Genomic DNA, 19,470 nt, shown 5'->3' on the forward strand with positions numbered 1-19,470 from the left:
TGGCTCTGCATCCCCTGTGTCCTGGTTATTTCGCGACCCTTACCCAGGGACCCGAACGCTCTAGACGTTCACAAGTAATAAATTTGGACATGACATTAAGTTTGCTTTGCCATTCCCTGTTCAGAGACTACCCACGTTCTCGTTCTCTCTCTCTCTCTCTCTCTCTCTCTCTCTCTCTCTTTAGTGTGTTCTTTGTTTAGTCTAAATTTCACTTTTAATAAAATTGTATTGCTTGGCTTTTCTTTATTTATTTATTCTTTTTTTTTTTTTTGTACTGGGAACTCAACTCAGTGGCACATAACCACTAAGGTACACTCTAGCCCTTTTTATTTTATTTTGAGGTAGGGTCTTGCTGAGTTTCTGGGGGCTGGCCTTGAACTTGGGATCCTCCTGAGTAGCTGGGATCGCAGGCAGTGTCACCATACCCAACTTCGAATCCCCTGTATTGATATCTAACCCCTTGTATATCTGTGATGTTGTGAAATGCTGTCGTGTGATGCAGAATGACGTTTGATGTAAAGGATGGGCCACATACACAGGGTGGTTTCCATAAGATTAGGATGAAGCTGAGAAATCCCTACAGCCTGCTGACGTCAGAGCCATTGCAATGCCACAGCACCAGGTGCTGCACCCAAGTTGGTGACTTGGTGACGATGCTCATTTAATGTGCCTACTCCATTTCTAGACATCTGGTGAGAGTCCTCCCAGATGAAAGGGAGAGAACAAAGGAAAAGAAGAAAGGGAGGGCGAGGTGGGACACTCAGCACCCCTGTGTGCGTTCCCAACTCTGTCGCAACTCCATTATGCAACTCTGTTAGGACTCCGTTGAAGAATTCCCACTCAGAACCTATGTTCCCATGTAGGGGAGACAAGGGGTTCACGTGTAAAGGGGAACTAGTCAGTGCCCACTCACACACACCACCTCCTGGCTGTCAGCCCCAGTGTCCCCCCTCTCTCTAAGAGAACTCTGCAACAATGGTAAATGCAATGATGCACAGTATGTGATATGTGATGGTGATTGCAATGACTGTCTTCCTGGTTTATGTGTAATGCTTTGTTATTATTTGAAAGCATGATCCGATTTATAAAAATATGTTGACCATAAAACAATATGCTGTATTAGCAGCTCGCTCTCTCCTCTCTCTCTCCTTCCCTCCCTCCCTCCTTCCCTCCCTCCCCAGTACTGGGGATTGAACCCAGGCCCTCACATGGAAGGGCCTTAAGCATTCTTCCACAGAAATACCACCCCCTACCTTCATTTCTCTCTCTTCTTTTCTCTCTCTCTCTCTCTCTCTCTCTCTCTTTTTTGGTAAGAGGGATTGAACCCAGGGGTGCTTAACCACAGAACCACATTCCCAGACCTTTTTATTTTTTATTTTGAAACAGGGTTTCACCAAGTCACTCGGGGCCTGCTGAGGCTGGCTGAGAACTTGTCATCCTCCTGCCTCAGCCTCCCAAGCTGCTGTAATTACAGGCGTGCGCCACTGGGCCCAGCCATGTATCTCGTGTTTCCCTCTCTTAACTTCCTTGTTTTCTCTTATGTCTGATTTTCCCTTGTGTCTTGTTCATTATGAATCTACTTGCAACAGGCTATATACTACACTGTTCACATATACACATCACACAGCCTGGGTGTGCAGTAGCCTGGAGACGCTTTAGTGTCTAAGTACTCTGTGTGATGCTCACATAATGACAAAACCACCTAATTATACATATTTTTATTTTTATTTATTTATTGTGGTGCTGGGGATTGAACCCATAGCCTTATGCATGTGAGACAAGCACTCTACCAACTGAGCTCTAACCCCAGCCCTACATATTTTTAGATACTAAGTGAGGCTCGTAACTTTATGGGTAAACGCCTGTACTTCAGGGGAGAAAGCTAATGGGCCTTTAAAAGACTGTTAGTGCACATTCAATGTTGTTCTTCTAGCCAGGTGTGCGGGGACACACCTGTAACCCCAGGGACTCAGGAGACTCAAGCAGGAGTGTTGCTAGTTCTAGACCAGCCTCAGCAATTTAGCAAGAGCCTGTCTCAAAATAAAAAATGCAAAAGGTGGGATCAGTCCCTAGTAGTGTGTGTGTGGAGGGGAGAAATGTGTCTGTTATCTCTCCATTTATAACGTGTGATCTGTGACTTTAAACTGATTGTGCTCAAAAAAGCACACCTTAAATGGAGCATGTTAAAAAATGTGTCCACCCCTGCCTGTGCTTTCCTAGGGATATGAATAGGCTCCCCTGGTAAAATTCCCATGCTTCTGTTGGTTTAGGGAGAGCGCTGCCTTGCAAAAATCCCAGTATATAGAACAGATAGTCAAATGGTTAGGCCGTCAGGGTCATGGGCCCCCATGTAAAGAATACACCATGGACGAGCTGTTGGGAGCATTGCTGTCACTCCTTTGTCCCAGAAAATGAAAGGTGGGGATGTACCCAAATGGGAGTTACAGGAAGGACTCAAACTCAAAGGCTAAAGGATGCAGCCAGTAGCCTTGATGCTTTTTCAATGTCTGCGTAACATGGATTTTGGCCAATGCTCACTCCCGAAAACTATATCAGCCCCTAGGCGAGCACACCCAAATGGTGTCCCGCTATCAGATCCCCTCCCGCCCCACTGGGGTTCTATGTCTTCTCTAATAAATCCTCCTCCACTCACTCTTGCCTTCTGTTGTTGTCTGTGGCTTTCTTCTTCAAAGTTGCAGACAGGAACCCAACAGGAAATTGGCAGTGAGTCCTGGGGTTTGCTGTGGCACTAAGAGCTGCTGGGTAATAATGGGGAAGAATGTGGTTTTGCCCACTGTGACCCTCTGGGCTGATGTCAGAAGGATCACCTGCTGTGCCTAGCTGCTGACACTAAAAGGGGCTTTCTCGCCTGTAGAGGCCTGCAGCCTGCACAGACCCCATCCACCAACAGAAGTTGGAAGTCTAGTTTCAACACAAACTCGGGTTTTTAGTACCTTTACTTGTTGCAGTATTAAATCTTTGTTCATTCCTTTATTTTTTCTGGTTGTGCTTATTGGCTTCATGTCATCAGGAGGAGAGTACATTGTACACAGGAGCAATATCTCAAACCACTTACCCATTGTTAAGTGATGCGTGACAGCATGAAAGAAGCTGTTTGTTATTCCTATTTTTAGAATATCAGATTGAGTTCTTTATCCTCCATTCCTGAGACAATGTCTGATTACCTGGCTGTCCTTCAGCAAGAGTCCTGTTAGGTTGGTTTTGCCGGAATCTGACCTTCGTGGTTTTGCATTCAATGACCCACCTCTGTGCTCCTTGGCAGTAAATGTCCACTTGCTCATGTATTCAAAATTAAGTCCAGTCTTTCTCCTGAAAAACCAGCCTCTACCTCAGAGCAAAGCCTGTCCAAGGAAGGGACATGACCTTTGTCCTTGGAAAGACCCACAGAGCACTCCTAGGCACATACCCACCCTGCTAAGTGGTTTATCTACAAATGAGATCTGCTGCGCCAGGTGTCCCTGACTCAGTCAGCCTAGGTGGGGATCCATAGCAACCCCCTAGCAGCCACCAATCAGCATGAGACAGGGAAATACCTGGGATGCCAGATGACCCTCCCAGAAGTTTATGGTGGTTGATAACATGATGGGAAACCATGTAGTTCAGCACATACACCCCTCTTGGCTTAAACCAATCAGTTCAAACGAATCCCCTTCTTGTAGTAACCAATCACCCCTAACAACTTGTTCCCACCATTGAATGTGCTAATCATGTTTTGGAGTTGTTATTTGATTTTCCTGCGGTGTGTGATGATTTGCTAAGAGATGCTATGATGTATGTGAAGTCCCTGCCCTCTCCAAAGACTGTATAAAACTGCTGCAAACTCTGGGCTCAGGGCCTCTCAGCGTCACCAGTTGCTGTGTGTGCGTGTGGAGGACCGAGCTGGCTCTCAATAAACACCTCTTTGCTGCTTACATTGATCTTGGTGTCTGATGGTCTTTTGGGGGTCCCGAATTCCAGCATAACACTCCCTAACTGCAGAAGTCCATTGTGGTGATCCCTACATCCACCATGATGCCCCTTCCCCTTGAGTAATCTCTTTCTTACTATATGTAGGATGTTCTAAGAAATATATCATTGCTACAAGATGAATTGTAATGACTGGGCATGTTGGTGCACGCCTGTGATCCCAGCAACTCAGGAGGCTGAGGCAGGAGGATCACAAGTTCAAAGCCAGCCTCAGCAACTTAGTGAGGCTCTAAGCAACTTACAAAACTTTATCTCAAAATAAAAGATAAAAAAGACTGGGAATGTGGCTCAGTGGTTAAGTGTTCCTAAGTTCAATCCCTGGTACCAAAACAAAACAAGAACAATTTGACACCATGCTTTATTTTTATTTATTTATTTTTTTTAAAGAGAGAGTGAGAGAGAGAGAGAGAGAGAGAATTTTTTAACATTTATTTTTTAGTTTTTTGGCGGGCACAACATCTTTGTTGGTATGTGGTGCTGAGGATCGAACCCGGGTCGCACGCCTGCCAGGCGAGCGCACTACTGCTTGAGCCACATCCCCAGCGCCGACACCATGCTTTAACAAGTGTCATGAGTTTTCTTTTCTTTGACATCTCTCTCCCATCCCAGCCTCAGCTGAGGCCAGAGTCGACTGCTCTGCCAACCTGACCCCTCCAGTGCCTGTCATAGAATGAGCATCTGATCACCCTGAATGGGATCCCAGTGTGTGGACAGAAATGGTTGCTGTTGGGCATGGTCCAACGCTTCACCTCACGTCTAGGAAGCACGACATGTTCTGAATCTTTGGAAAAGACTGGTGTGTTGATTGTATTGAAAAAAAGCCATGCCAGTCAACTGCAAGGCAGACACCTGTCTGCAACCAGATGTGGAGGGGGACAGCTGATCACCATTTAGGGTCTGCTCCCAGCACATGTTCCACATGTTCCAGTGTCTGCTGCTGAAACCAGCAAGAATAGACCCAGGACCTGGAGCCTAGTGGGTCCTACAGGGGGTCCAGTTTTTCTCCAGGCCACCCATACTCCCCCGTGACACTGTCAGATTCAGCTCCATCTTCAGTGCCACTCAAAGCTTTTGTCCACCAATGTAGAAAACCACCTTTGACTATGTCCATGAATGACACTTTCTGGAAGGACCATGTGCCCTTGGGCTATCCCTCCAGTCTAGTCCAGTTAGCCTCCTCCAATCTGTCTTCAGTGAATGCCATCTAATCCTGGGTTGGCTACCAGGATATTCTGAGTTTTCTGGGGTCCCCATCCAGGATCCAAAACCATTCTCGTGCCTGGAAGTGGTTGCTACACACAGCACATGATAACTACAGTGTCATAGGTACTGCAATTCATATTTGGTTCATTAACCCCAATCCAGTAATGAAACAGTTGAAGTCTTGGTGTCTTAGCAGACCAGCCAGGATGCCCTGTTCCGAGGAATCTTAGGCAACAGAACTGTTCATTTCCATCTTTTTAGCCAATCAAGGGGTGGACTGTATCCTGGGTGATCTCTGTTGTGTTTGGGTTAATAATGGTGACAAAGTAGATCAGAATCCTGTGAAATGGTTGACTAAGGGGCCTCCATCAGCATCCCAGGAATGTCTCTTCTTATCTCTTCTGGGTTTATTGGGAGAGCTTCAGGTGTGACTAATGGACTTCCATTTTCTACCCTTTATTGTAATCATCCTTCAGAGTCTTTCCTACAATGATGCTGAAAACTCACCTCATAATCCCTAGGGTGCAGCAGGTACTGGCTCCTTGTGGACATGGCTGTCCTGCAGACTGGACTCCCCTGGAGGATGCTGTCTTCCTGTGTGGTCTGTCTGGGTTACAGAAACGGGTGAAGGCTGAGAATGAAGAGCGTAAACATCTTGGTGGGATGCTGATGCAGAGGAACAGGGAGAAGGTGGTAAGCCATACCCGGTGCCCGAGTAGGCAAGGCCTGGTGTGCAGCCCCTGGTCATGTCAAGGTCAGGATGCTACGGTCTCTAGCAAAGATCTGGCAAACCCACAGGCTTCATCTCTGACTCCTATCTGATTCTGTTACATCTGTGTTCTGCCCTATATGGCAATGGGCCCTGGGGTTGGGTGGGGCCACACACAAGCATAGCCCTGTTTCTATTATCCCCTTGACAAACACTGTTCTAGGCTTGGTGCTTTTAGCCACCCCTCTTATTCACTCTTTTGTCACCTTCATTCTGAATTCCCAGTGACCCACGATAGTCAAGACCCACATAACTCTCTTGTGAATGAGAAAAGATCTGAGACGTTTTCTCAAATTAGTGAAGTAGAAAAACAGTGAAACTCCTATGGCTGTGTGACATCCAAACAAATTTTACAGAGAAAAAGGACACTGGGCTATCTGGGTGTATTAGTCAGGGTTCTCTACAGGAACAGAATCAATAGAAAGTAGTAGGATTATAAAAAGAGGACTTATTAGGTTGGCTTATGTGACCAGGAGCTGGATAGTCCACAAATCAACAAGCTGTTCAAGAAGAATTGAGCTTACAATTGCTGCTGCTTCCCCGTTCTTTCAACTTTTATTCCATTCAAGCCATTATCCTTGCTGCCCAAGCTTAGGGAGTGTCTCCATTTCAGTTGGCTACCCCACATGCCAATCATTCCTAGACACTCACACTCATTGACACACCCAGAAACCTCTAAATCATCAGTATCTCTTAATCCAATCAAGTTCACAATTCAAATTAACCATTAAACTGAGTCATTTGATAAATTAATAATGAAAAGACTGTTGTTTTCCAGCATGGTGCTGCAGGCCTGTAATTCCAGGGCTTGCGAGGCTGAGGCAGGAGGATCATGAGTTCAAAGCCAGCCTCAGCAATGGTGAGGTGCTAAGCAAATCAGTGAGACCCTGTCTCTAAAAACAAACAAACAAACAAACAAACAAAATAAATAAAAAATAAAGCTGGGAACAGGGCTCAGAGCCTGAGTGCCCCAGGTTCAATCCCTGGTACCAAAAAAAAAAAAAAAAAAAAAAAAAAAGAGAGAGAGAGACTTTTGTTTTATTACGCTCATATTTATTCTAGAGGATATGAGAAGCAATAGGTATTAAACATAAGACAGTATTTTCTCCTCATTCTTGTGATATTGCTATGGTTTGGATATAAGCTGCCCCCCCAAAGCTCCTGTGTTAATGCAGGAATGTTCTGAGGTGAAATGATTGGATTGTGAGAGCTGTAACCTAATAAGCCCATCCTAGTTTGAATGGACCGAGTGGTTAACTGTGGGCAGGTAAGACATGGCTAAAGCAGGTGTGTCAGGGGGTGTGCCCTGGGGGTGTTAATCCTCCCTGAGGCCTCTTCCCCTTTCTTTCTCTGCTTCCTGGCACCATGTTCTGATCAGCTTCCCTTCAGACATGATGTTCTGCCTCACAAGGGCCCAGAGCAATGGACTCAGCAAACCAGGGACCCAGTGCAAACAATGTGTACATGTACATAGGGTGATAACATCTTCTCATTCCACCATCCTTCCCACTCTCATGCCCTCTCCCCTCCCCTCACTCCGCTCTGCTCAATCCAAAGTTCTTCCAGTCTTCCCTTGCTAACTTCCCATACCCATTATGGATCAGCATCTTCATATCAGAAAACAAACAAACAAACATTTGGGCTTTGGTTTTTGGGGATTGGCTTATTTTGCTTAGCATGATATTCTCTAGCTCCATTCATTTTCCTTCAAATGCCATAATTTTATTCTTCTGCAAGGCTGAATAATATCCCATTGGGTATATACCACAGTTTCTTTATCCATTCATCTATTGAAGGGTGTCTAGGTTGGTTCCACAGTGTAGCTATTGTGAACTGAGCCACTATAAACATTGATATGGCTGCATCATTATAGTATGCTGATTTTAAGTCCTTTGGATATAGACTGAGTAGTGGGATAGCTGGGTCAAATTGTGGTTCCATTTCAGGTTTTCCAAGGAATCTCCATACTGCTTTCTAGATTGGTTGCACCAATTTGCAGTACCACCAGCAGTGTATGAGTGTGCCTTTTTTCCCACATCCTTGCCAACACTTACTATTGCTTGTACTCTTGATAATTACCATTCTGACCAGGGTGAGATGAAATCTTAGAGTAGTTTTGATTTGTATTTCTCTAATTGTTAGAGATGTTGAAATTTTTTTCACGTATTTATAATCAATTGTATATCTTCTTCTGTGAAGTGTCTGCTCAGTTCCTTAACACATTTATTGATTGGGTTATTTGGTATTTTGGTGTTAAGTTTTTTTTAGTGGCTGGGGATATAGCTCATTTGGTAGAGTGCTTTCCTAACATGCACAAGGCCCTGGGTTCAACCCCCAGCACCACAAAAAAAAAAAAAAAAAAAAAAAAGAAAGAAAGAAAGAAAGAAAGAAAGAAAGTTTTTTTTTTCAGTTCTTTGTATATCCTGGAGTTCAGTGCTATATCTAATGTGCATATAGTAAATATTTTCTCCCTTTCTATAGGCTCTCTCTTCATATTATTGATTGTTTTCTTTGCTCAGAAGAAGCTTTTTAGTTTGAATCTGTTCCATTTATTAATTCTTGAGTTTATTTCTTGTGATTTAGGAGTTGTATAAGAAGACAGGTCCTAAGACGACAAAGTGAAGATTTGGTCTGAATTGGTTTCCCCCTATACGTTACCTGATATTGTTCCTTTGTGGCATTTAAAATTCTCTCCTTATTCTAAATGCTAGGAATTTTCATTACAATGTGCCTTGGTGTGGATCTGTAGTAATTTTGTACATTTTGTGTCCTGTAAGCCTCTTGTATTTGATTTTCCATTTCTTTCTTCAGGTTTGGGAAATTTTCTGATATCATTTCATCAAAAAGTTTGTTCATTCCTTTGGTTTGTAACTCTATACCTTCCTCTATCCCCACAAATATTAAATTTGGTCTTTTCATGTTATCTCATAATTCTTGGAAGTTCTGTTAATGGTTTCTTACCACTTTCACTGTGTGGTCAACTGTATTTTCATGACTATATATTTTGTCTTCATTGCCTGAGGTTCTGTCTTCCAAGTGATCTAGTCTGTTGGTGATGCTTTTTATTGAATTTTTAATTTTGTTTATTGTTCTCTTGATTTCAAGGATTTTTGTTTGATTTCCCCCCACCAGAATCTCTATCTCTTTATTGATGTGATCTTTTGCTGCCTGCATTTGCTCTCTTATATCATCCTTTACTTTGCAGATCATTTTGTAACGTACATTCTGAACTCCTTCTCTGATGTTTCTTCTACTGTGTTGTCAAATGGATTCTATTATTGTAGCATCTTATATTGTTTGAGGTATTTTCTTCCCTTGTTTTCTCATGTTGTTCGTTTGTCTTCCTCTGTAGCAGTGTGAATCTCAGGTATTACAGTTTCTACCCTATAGACTTATAGTGTCCCTCCATAAATACCTCACCTTTAAGGGAGAAATCAATATTAATGCCACTCCAGTGCAAACAATATGCAGTCTTAAACCAAATAGCTCCTATTAAGATGTTTGCAGTATTTTTTTCCACATTAAGCAGAAATGATGTGTTCAATTATCATCTACAATATAAACAGTAGATTTACAAAAGGCTCTATGGTTGCTAATGGTGGACAAAGAGAGAACTGGGTGGGGGTGTATAATGTGATGTTTATGAAGTAGGAAGTGAGAATATAGAGGTGTTAGATCAAAGAAGTATGAAAGAGGAATCAAAAAAAGTAGATGTTAGCAGGAGAAAAGAGAGAAAGAGACTCTGGGGAAATCAACAAGTGAGAGGAAAGTACATAGAATAAAAGCAAACGAAATTTTAAAATATATAAAGAAAAGCAAAATAAGAAGAAAAAATATCAAAAAATAAAAAACTTTAAAAGCAAAATAAAAATGTAAAACTAAAAGAATATACAACAAAAAATATACTACTCAGACATCCTGGTCCTCCGCACACTGATGCATGAATAGTTCTTGATTTCACAAATGTTGGATATATGAGAGCAGCAAAAGAAAGAATAAAAATGTCAAAGGAAAATTGAATTGTTTCTGTTGGAGTTTGATATCTTCTCTTCTTCCCTTTCAATAGGGGGTTGTCTGGAGTTTGCTGGTATCTCTACCCTCAGGATGCTGAAGGTCTCTAGAATGGGAGGGTTAGTCTTGAAGACAAAACTCTTGGAGGGGGGGGGTCTAGTAATTGCCAGTCCCTGATGGAATTCTGCACCTGAGGAAGTTCCTGTGGAGTCCACCCATGTGTTGTAGGAGCCTGGTTTTAGCCCCTTACAATACCTGTGGACCCAACAATTCCTGGTCTCTAATTTAGTCTCTAAACTGTATCTCTTCTGTCCCTGCCCTTTTGACTTCCCAATCAGGAACCTGTCTCTCTGGAGGTCCTGAGGGCTGAGCTCCTGGACCTATGCACCTGTAATATAGAGCTGTTCTGTATCGGGTAGATCAGGACCAGGTGTTAAGCTGCGGGCTAGCCAAGTAGCTGTGAGTGCTGGGCCAGGTTGATGGCTGGGGTGAGGGGGGTACAGTTGGGATACTGGAGATTCAGGAGCTCAAGAGCCCTGTTGATTGCCAAACTGACGGGACCAGGTGATAAGTGGATGCCGGATTAGGGAGGGAGTTGGGGACCAGGCTGGTGTCGGGTCTCAGCAAGAGCTGGCCGAGTTGGCCATGGGAACCCCACGCACAGGTAGTGGGCTAGTTGATGGGTAAGCTGGGATCTATATGCCCTCACACCTTCTTCCAACCTACAGACCCCATGCAAGGCTCTCTCCTGCCTCTTCAGTTAGTTGGTGGCTACTAGCACACTTAGCAGGGAGACCTCAGGTGTCACCAAGCCTGCAAGGACCTTGGTGATGGTCTTCCAGGCCCTGGCTGTTGTCCCTAGATGGAAGTGGCCATGTCCCTAGTTGGTGGCAGCAGCAGTGGCAAACCTGTAGGTACTTTGATGTTGGGCTTTCCAGGCCCCTGCTGATGTCCCAAGATGGAAGCTGCCCCAACTAAAGATGGCGATGGCAGCAGTGGAGGTAACCCAAGATGGCAATGGAGGTGTCCCAAGATGGAAGCTGCCCCAACTAAAGATGGCGATGGCAGCAGTGGAGGTAACCCAAGACGACAATGGAGGTGTCCCAAGATGGAGGCAACTGCTTTCAGAGACGGAGCAGTGGGGGTGGGCTGTGCGGTGGTAGAGTACTTGCCTAACATGTGTGAAGCCCTAGATTTTATCCCCAGCACCCTTCCAAAACACAACAAAACAAACAAAAAAAAAGTTCCCAGAGATGAGTAACTCAAGGGGTGGATAATTTTGAGGTCTGTCTAATGCAGTGGAGGAAAAGGAAGGGAAGGGAGTGGAGAAGATCAAATGACTGTTTAGAAGGATAAATGGGTCCTTAAGAAGATAGATGATGAATAAGAGAGTCTGAGCAAACATCTGTTGGGTTGTGCTGACAACTTCTCTTCTTTGAGGAGATCCAATTGCTCCTGGGAGGGTACTCATGACAACTGAGCTCTTTTGAGTTCTTTTGGGAAGTTCTGCTTCTTGATAGAGAAGGGATTCCAGGAACTCAAGTGTCTTCAGCTCAAAATAATTCATAGGTCAGAGTAGCATATTTTGAGATGGTTTTTCCTGAGCTCTCCACTTGAATGACAGGTGTTTTAGTTACATACAGGTGGATCTGGAATGTCCCCCAAGGGCTCATATGTGGAAGGCTTGGTTCTCACCTGGTGGGGGTAGAAGCCTCGGGAGGGGCTTGTGTCTTTGCAGGGAATATTTTGTCTCCAGCCCTGTTTCCTCTTTCTCACTCCCCATCTCCATTCCCCTTTCCTTCCTGGCCACTCCGAGGTAAACAGCTCTGCTTGGCCACCTTCTCCTCACCATGATGTTCTCTGTGTCACCACGGGTCCACAGTGATGGGGCCATGTGACCTTGGACTGAAACTTCTGAAACCATGAGCCAAAATAAATCTTTCCTTTTTTAAAGTTGTTTATCTCAAGTGTTTTCTCACAGTCATGGAAAGATAGCTAATACAACAGGCAATCAGGAGTCTGTGGATTTCACTTTAGGTGGCTGTGCAGCAGGTACCCATATCAGGGCTCCGAACACAGTATCCCAACATATGGCACATTGGCATTGACAGTCTCTGGAGGAAGAAGTCCATGTGGACGTTTGCCCTTTCCATGTGACACTGGCCATAAAGTAATTCTCCAGTCGACACTGCCAACAAGTAGTTCAGAGGGTTCTCATTCCCAAGGTGCCTGCCCTATACCTGGAGGCCAAGAAGAGTATGAATAGACAGGCCTTGCTGGGCACCATCGGGTCATGGCCAACTGTCCAGTCACACTTCCACATCTCAGTCTACGCTGCGTTGAACCTGGGCATAATAGAGCAGTTTTTTCCTAAGTCTTTCCCTGGGTCTTCAGGTCTTCATTTCTGAAGGTTCTGGTGTCATGTTAACCTGTTAAATAAATCGTTACACTTTTCTCATGCTTACCTGCCTTGTTATGGGAAAGCCGGTGTTGTTGCTTCTACATGAGGTATCCCCAAAATCTCATGGGTGAGGCAATGCAAGGTTAAGAGGTAAAATGATTGGGTTATGAGAGCCTTAATCCAGTCTGTGAATCAGTCTCTGGACAGGAATTAACTGAATGGTAACTGAGAACATACAGGCTGTGGCTGGAGCAGGCTGGTCTTGAGGGTGTGCCTTTCGGGTTTGCATTTTGTGGTGGTGGCGAGAGCTCCCTCTCTGTCTCTCTGTCTTTGCCTCCCTGTCTCCCCATGCCTCCTCCTCTCCTTCTCTCCTTCTTGGTGCAATGTCTTGAGCTGCTTTCCTCTACCACACCCTTCTACCATGATGTTCAGCCTCACCTCAGGCCCGAAGAATGGAGTCAGCCATCTATGGACTGAGACCTCCGAAACCAAACCATGATCCCCTGAATAAACCTTTTCTCCTCTAATTGTGAGGTCTTTGGTCACAGCAGAGAAAAAGGTGACTGAACAGTCGGCATGACCCTTGAGGTGGATGAGGAAAGCCATTCCTTTTCCCCTATAGGGACTTTAGGCCATGCTGCATTGTAGACCAGAGACCTGACTCTGAGGATTCAACTAATGGGCTCTAGCTGCTCCCCCCCCCCCAAAAAAAAGAAAAGGTAATGGTGACAAGCATGACAGGAACTTTAAACGGTGTAGCTACACCAAGAGGACACGAGACCCAGGTCCTCAGCCCTGTTTTGGATGGGCTGAGATGAGTTTGAGGCTTTATAAAGAGGAGAAGGAAGGCAGAGGTGGGGCCTGCATACAGCAGGAATCCTGTTAGCGGGTCCAGTCAGGAATTTTCCATCCACTGACTCCCATGTGGTGTCTTAGGTGTCCATTTTCACTTGTCCTAGTAATATTCAGAAATCGAGCCCATTTCTTTTCTCCCCATTGCAAGAGCTCCTGAATAAAAATCTGGTCTTGCTGCTTCAACGGCTGTCCAGGTCAGGTTTTCTCTGACAGTGTTAAAGGGGCTATATGGGAAAGGCACTTGCAATCACACCTGATGCACAGTGAGCACTTTATGTCTTAGCTCTACTGTCAATTTCTCAACTGATAAGGGGTGACAGGTCCAGTTATAAGAGGCAGCTGCTCACAAGCTCATGTCCCTGCCTTCTCCCTCTCTAAGGAGCTGCCCCCATCTCCTCCTCTCCCTGTTCCAGGACTGGTGTCTGCTGTTTTCTGTGCCTACCCAGGCTCTGTGTGTTTACTTCCCTTGTTCTAGAATGAGCTCTTTTTTCCCCAAAGAGACACAATCATTTTCAGCTCCTTATTCTTCTTTCAAGGACCTTCATCTTCCCCCCCTCCTTCTCCCCAAGGCCAGCCATAGTCCTTATCCTCAGAGATGTGCTTGTTACCATTTTCCCTGTGCAGAGCAGCTGGCCTCTGAATAAAATGACTAAATTCTCTTGCAGCTTTAAGAAAGAGGCTTGAGAGAAGGGAGAACTGAGAAAGTAGGAAGCCGAGAACTTCTTTTTATAAGACTTCAAAGTCTGCGGTCAGTTTTGAGGAAAGTCAAGGACTTATAACAACTCCATATATCCTTTTTCAAAATTTCCTGGCTGATAGTGTCACAGGTTTTTTTCCCCCAGTCCCAAAGCTGTCTGCCACCCACCCTCCACATACCCCTGTTTTTATCTTATCTGCACCTGCAGCAGTGGTCCACTGTGTGCTGTGCAGATAGCCCTTGATGCTCTGCCACTGCAACTCACTTTTTAAAAAAATGTTTTATTTTTTGTGGTGCTGGGGGTTGAACCCAGGGCCTTGTGTATGTGAGGCCAGCCCTTGGAAATTACTTGCAGATTTTAAAATGAACATGTTTTGGTTCTGAGGCTGTAGCTCAGTGGTAGAGCACTGGCCTAGCACATGTGAGGCACTGGGTTCAATCCTCAGCACCACATATAAATAGATAGATCAATAGATAATAAAAGTGTCATCTACAATTAAAATATATTTTTTAAATGGACCTTTCCCTTCCTCTCTCCCTGCTCCTCCCTAATCTCTCCCTCTTCCCAATCTCAGGGGAAACAGGATTACCTTTCTTCCCCATTTCAGGCAGGTTCCTCTCTCCTGGAGTACACACCCACCACAGGAAGAAAGTAATCCAGTTTGGGGATGGCACCAGAAGATCTCAGAAACGACTGTCTCCCAAATGAACAAGTGGATTTCAACTCCAGCCGAGAGCATGTGGATTGTAGCCTTTGAATCACCTCTTTAAAATACCCCTGTTCCTGCTGACGGGCAGAATCACAGACTCTGAGACAGGAGTCCCCTGTGTTTCTCCTTTGCTAGCAAAGCAATAAAACTTCATTTTCCCCTTTTCTCAAAACCATTATTGGATTGTGACTGGGGACAAGGACTGAGCTTTTGGAAACAAATTTGGTGACTCAAAGAACCCCACTTCCATGCTGAGGATGCAACGTGGCTGGGGAACTTGTTGAGAGCCAGCTGCAGGAGAGTTAGCTGATGGTGAGTTTGCCTCGGGCTGAGTAAAGGGAGTGCCTGAGGGGCCATCCCTGCCCGAGGTCCTCGAGCTTTGGGGAACTCTTGCCATTCTCTCCCTGGATGATAAGTTTGCTCCATGGTGGTCCACTTTGAGAATAAGGAAACAGAACTCAGTAACGTCGTGACACCATTGGCCATTTGGTAAGTCCCCACCACGTGCAGGCCGAGACCTTTGGTTCCACACATCTGTTCCTTCTGTTGGGAACATCTCATCCTTCTTTCTGTGGCACTGTGGCACTACTGGTGTAGGAGTCGTGGCGAAGCGGGCCTCAAGACCCTAGGGATATGCACTCCCTTCTGATGTGTTCTAGGACCTCATTTTCAGTTTGGCAATTCCCCCTGATTATCTGTTTCTGTTTTGTTTGTATCTGTTACTGCCCCTTTTAAGACGCGGCCAATACTGCATTGATTCTATAGGTAGTTTCTTGGGAAAAATCTTGGCTGGTCAATTTAAAGGTTCCTGTCTGTTGGTCATGGTTTTGGGGATCCTCTCTGCTTGTCTCTCTCTCTCTCTGTTTCTTTTTTGTACAATCTTGCTATTGGAGTTGGTCTGTCAGAGCCACCTATAGGTATAAGCCTGTCTACGATAGTGTTTTACGGTAACGATCTGGCTTTCAAATAGCTCTCTGGATTATTATACAATTTTCCAGTTGGAGTTGATCTTTCAAAGGCAAAGTAAGTGGAAGCAATTCTCTGTGCAGGTCTGTTTGTTTAAAAGTAGAATGCACTCAATGTATCATGCATAGATGAAGAATAATTTCTTATTCTTCTGGTTGTACATGATGTAGAATCCCACCAGTTGTATAGTTACATAGTTACATATGTACATAGGATAATAATGTCTGATTCATTCTACTATCCTTCCTACCCCCTCCCCCTCCCCTCCCTTCAATCCCCTCTATCTAATCTAAAGTACCTCTATTCTTCCCTAGTCACCCCCCTCTTATTGTGAATTAACATCCACATATCAGAGAAAACATTTGGATTTAGGTTTTTGGGATTCGCTTATTTCGTGTAGCATGATATTATGCAGCTCCATCCATTTACTGGCAGATGCCATAATTTCATTCTTCTTTAAGGCTGAGTAATATTCCATTATATATCCTTTATCCATTCATCTATTGAAGGACACTTAGGATGTTTCCACTACTCTAAGATTTTATCTCACTCTAGTCAGAATGGCAATTATCAAAAATACAAGCAACAATAAATGTTGGATGTGGGGAAAAAGGTACACTCATACATTTGTGGGAATGCAAATTGGTGTAACCATTAGGGAAAGCAGTATGGAGATTCCTCAGAAAACTGGGAATGGAACCACCATTTGACCCAGCTAACCCACTCCTCAGTTTATACCCAAAGGACTTAAAATCAGTACACTACAGTGACACAGCCACACCAATGTTTATAGCAGCTCAACTCACAATAGCTAGACTATTGTACAATCTTGATGTTGAAGTTGGTATGTCAGGGGTAAAGCATATTAGAGAGATTATGTACAGGCCTTTATGCAGTTGCATGATAGGGATCTGAACCATCAGGAACTAAGTTGAAGGTGTCAAAAGGCCCTGCCTCTGGTGGGCAAGGATAGCCAGACACCAGAAGAAAGGGTTAATAAAGATTTAAATCTTTTAAACCCAGTGCTGACACTCCCAGCACTGTTTCTTAGGCTGGCCCCGTGGAAGCAGCAGATGATCTCACTGTGGTCATGGACACTAGTCCCAAACTGGGGGGAAAAATCCCAGAAAATCTACCAGAGAATTTGGTCTCTGCCCTGCCTTCCAGCCTGTTTTGCCCATGGAGGCTGGAGGCTGCTGGCCACAAAGAATGTGGCAGTAGGTTTCAGCACTGTTAGTTTATGACGTGGGGACAGGAATAGTCAGTCTCCCCTTTTAAGATCTGACAGAACACTCCATTTGGTCAGCGGATATCCATCACTGAAACAAAGCAGTTCTTGCTATAATAGTATCCCATCAAACTAAATGTCTGGGGAGACTGGCAGAATAAGTAGTTGCACCCAGGGTGTGTGTGTGGTGGGGACAGAAACTAAGGCCAAACCATGTTTTGTAGGCAGCCTCTGCAAAGGGATCTTCAAGAAGACTCTGGGTATGGCTGACAGTTTCCCACAGTTTTCCAACTTAGTGTTGATGGCATCATGAGAGTGATAGAGCAGACAGGTCAGGCTCAGACATATCCTGTGTTCCAACCCCTTGAATACTGCCTGGCAGAGAAAAGATTAAGTCACAGTTCTTGTATATGCCTGGCTGTCTGATCCCTCTCCTGGGATGCAATTTGTTGTGTAAATTAAATGCACACATAACATTCATAAGGATTATTTCAGAATATGAATTTAAGGCAGTGTTCAAAACTAGAACAGATAAAAGAAAGCTACCAGTATGGAAATATATTTTAGTACAGAAAATTAGAAGGTAAAAGAAATGTTTCTGCGTGAGAAAGTATTTTGCCTGGTAATATTCTTGGGCTAAAGACCAAGATAAAAAAGGACAAAACTAACGATGTAAAGTTGTGAAAGTCTAAGTTAAGTCACCTGATCTGCCTATCAGGGAGATCAAGAGGACCCTAGTGAACAGGGAGCCAACCAGTGCACATTCTGAAAGAGGAGGGTCACTGGAGAGAAAAATGTCCCTGGTGCTTCCAAGAGAAGCCACATATGGTCAGCTAGAGCCCAACTTGTCCTGGCAAGTGGCACCACTGGTAGAGGAAAGCTAAAGAAGCCAAGAGGCTTCACACATGTCCCCAAGAGTGATCTTTGAGGAATCTCAGCTGACTCTTAAGAATAGATAGGAACGAGGTCAGTTTTGACCAACTTGGTCCTAAACCAAGTTTAGACAGGAAAGAGTAGCCCAAGCACATTCCTACATGGACATGTAAAAGAAACAACAATGCTTTTTTAAAACATAACTTAACGTGTACACTGGGTCAGTTCTACCAAAAGTAAGTAAGGCTGGTGGCTATAGAGGTAGGATTCTTATGTAAGAGTGCCTAATAGCAACGATCATAAATGACTCTAGAGTCACAAGTTTGTCCTGAGTTAATTTGAGCCTGATTTTATAGACCTAAAAATCTTCCTATCCTCCTACATTGATAAACTTGATCCATTTTTTCACCAATATGATTATGAGTTAGTCTTTATTTTTTTTAGTTAGATAGACACAATACATTCATTTTATTGACTTATTTTTATGTGTTCTGAGGATCAAACCCAGTGCCTCACGCTGTAAGGGACCGGCGAACGACGGAGGAAGAGACCACCAAGAGACCGACTCATGCAACCGCAAAAGGGGGTTTATTGAGGATCCAGCGTGCTGGGGCTCTGTGCTCACTCAAGAAGGGAGAGCGGCCAAGAGCCCCGAGAACAACTTGAGCAGGGTTTATATACATTTTTTAGGGAGGGCAGGGACTTTACATACATCACAGTCCCCTTCAACAAATCACCATACACCGCGGGAAAATCAAACAACTCCCGAACATGATTAGTACATTCATTGGCGGGAACAGGTCGGGCGGGGGTGATAGGTTAGTCCTAAGGCGGGGTATACATTCATGCTCGGGGGTCCGGGTTGTTAAGCAACTAGGTAGTCAAGGGGGGGGAATTCCGACACACACCTAATGGGTGACACACACCTAATGGGTGGTTCCGGGAATTGTCTTAACTGCCACAGGAATGTCAGGCTTTGAGTGTAGCTTAAAACTTTACAATACCTGGTCCTTTACATTCTAACTTCAATTTCTTTTATCCGTTCAATGCACGTGAGGCAAGTGCTCTACCACTGAGCTACAAACCCAGACCTGAGTCACTGTCTTCATGGTTTTCAGAGACTGGCTGAAATACTAATTACTTTAGTGTTAATTGTTTACAAAAACATAATGTTTTGCTGTCTTATTTATTTTTGGCTTAGCATGATCCCTGCCCTATATAGGCCTTGTCCAGTCACCTGTCATCTGCCATGGTGACCTCTGGACTGCTCTGATGCTGAATGCCCATAACTGTCCATGTCCCACCTGAAAGAGAACAAGGACTTTGGGTCACTTCCCCCAACTTTACCTTCTTTCAGCAGTAAGCAGTTTGGAGATGTCATGCCCATTTTTCCCATAGAATTGGAATGTAGAAATCCATGGTGGGGAACAGAACAGAGGTCCACTTTATGCCTGGAATGTAGCCCTTGCTGCTCTGCCACTGCAACTGATTTAAAAAAAAATTTGGGGGGAGTACTTGGGACTGAACTCAGGGGCACTCGAGCACTGAGCCACATCCCAGCCCTATTTTGTATTTTATTTAGAGATAGGGTCTCACTGAGTGGCTTAGCACCTCACTTTTCCTGAGGCTGGCTTTGAACTCATGATCCTCCTGCCTCAGCCTCCTGGGAATGCTGCTGGGATTTCAGGCGTGTGCCACTGCCCCTGGCTGCAATCTATCTTTAAAATGGACATGTTTCTTTTTCCTCCTCTCTCCCTGCTCCTCCCTAAT

Source organism: Marmota marmota, unplaced genomic scaffold (assembly GCF_001458135.2).
Source record: "Marmota marmota marmota unplaced genomic scaffold, marMar, whole genome shotgun sequence".
NCBI classification, from domain to species: Eukaryota; Metazoa; Chordata; class Mammalia; order Rodentia; family Sciuridae; genus Marmota; species Marmota marmota.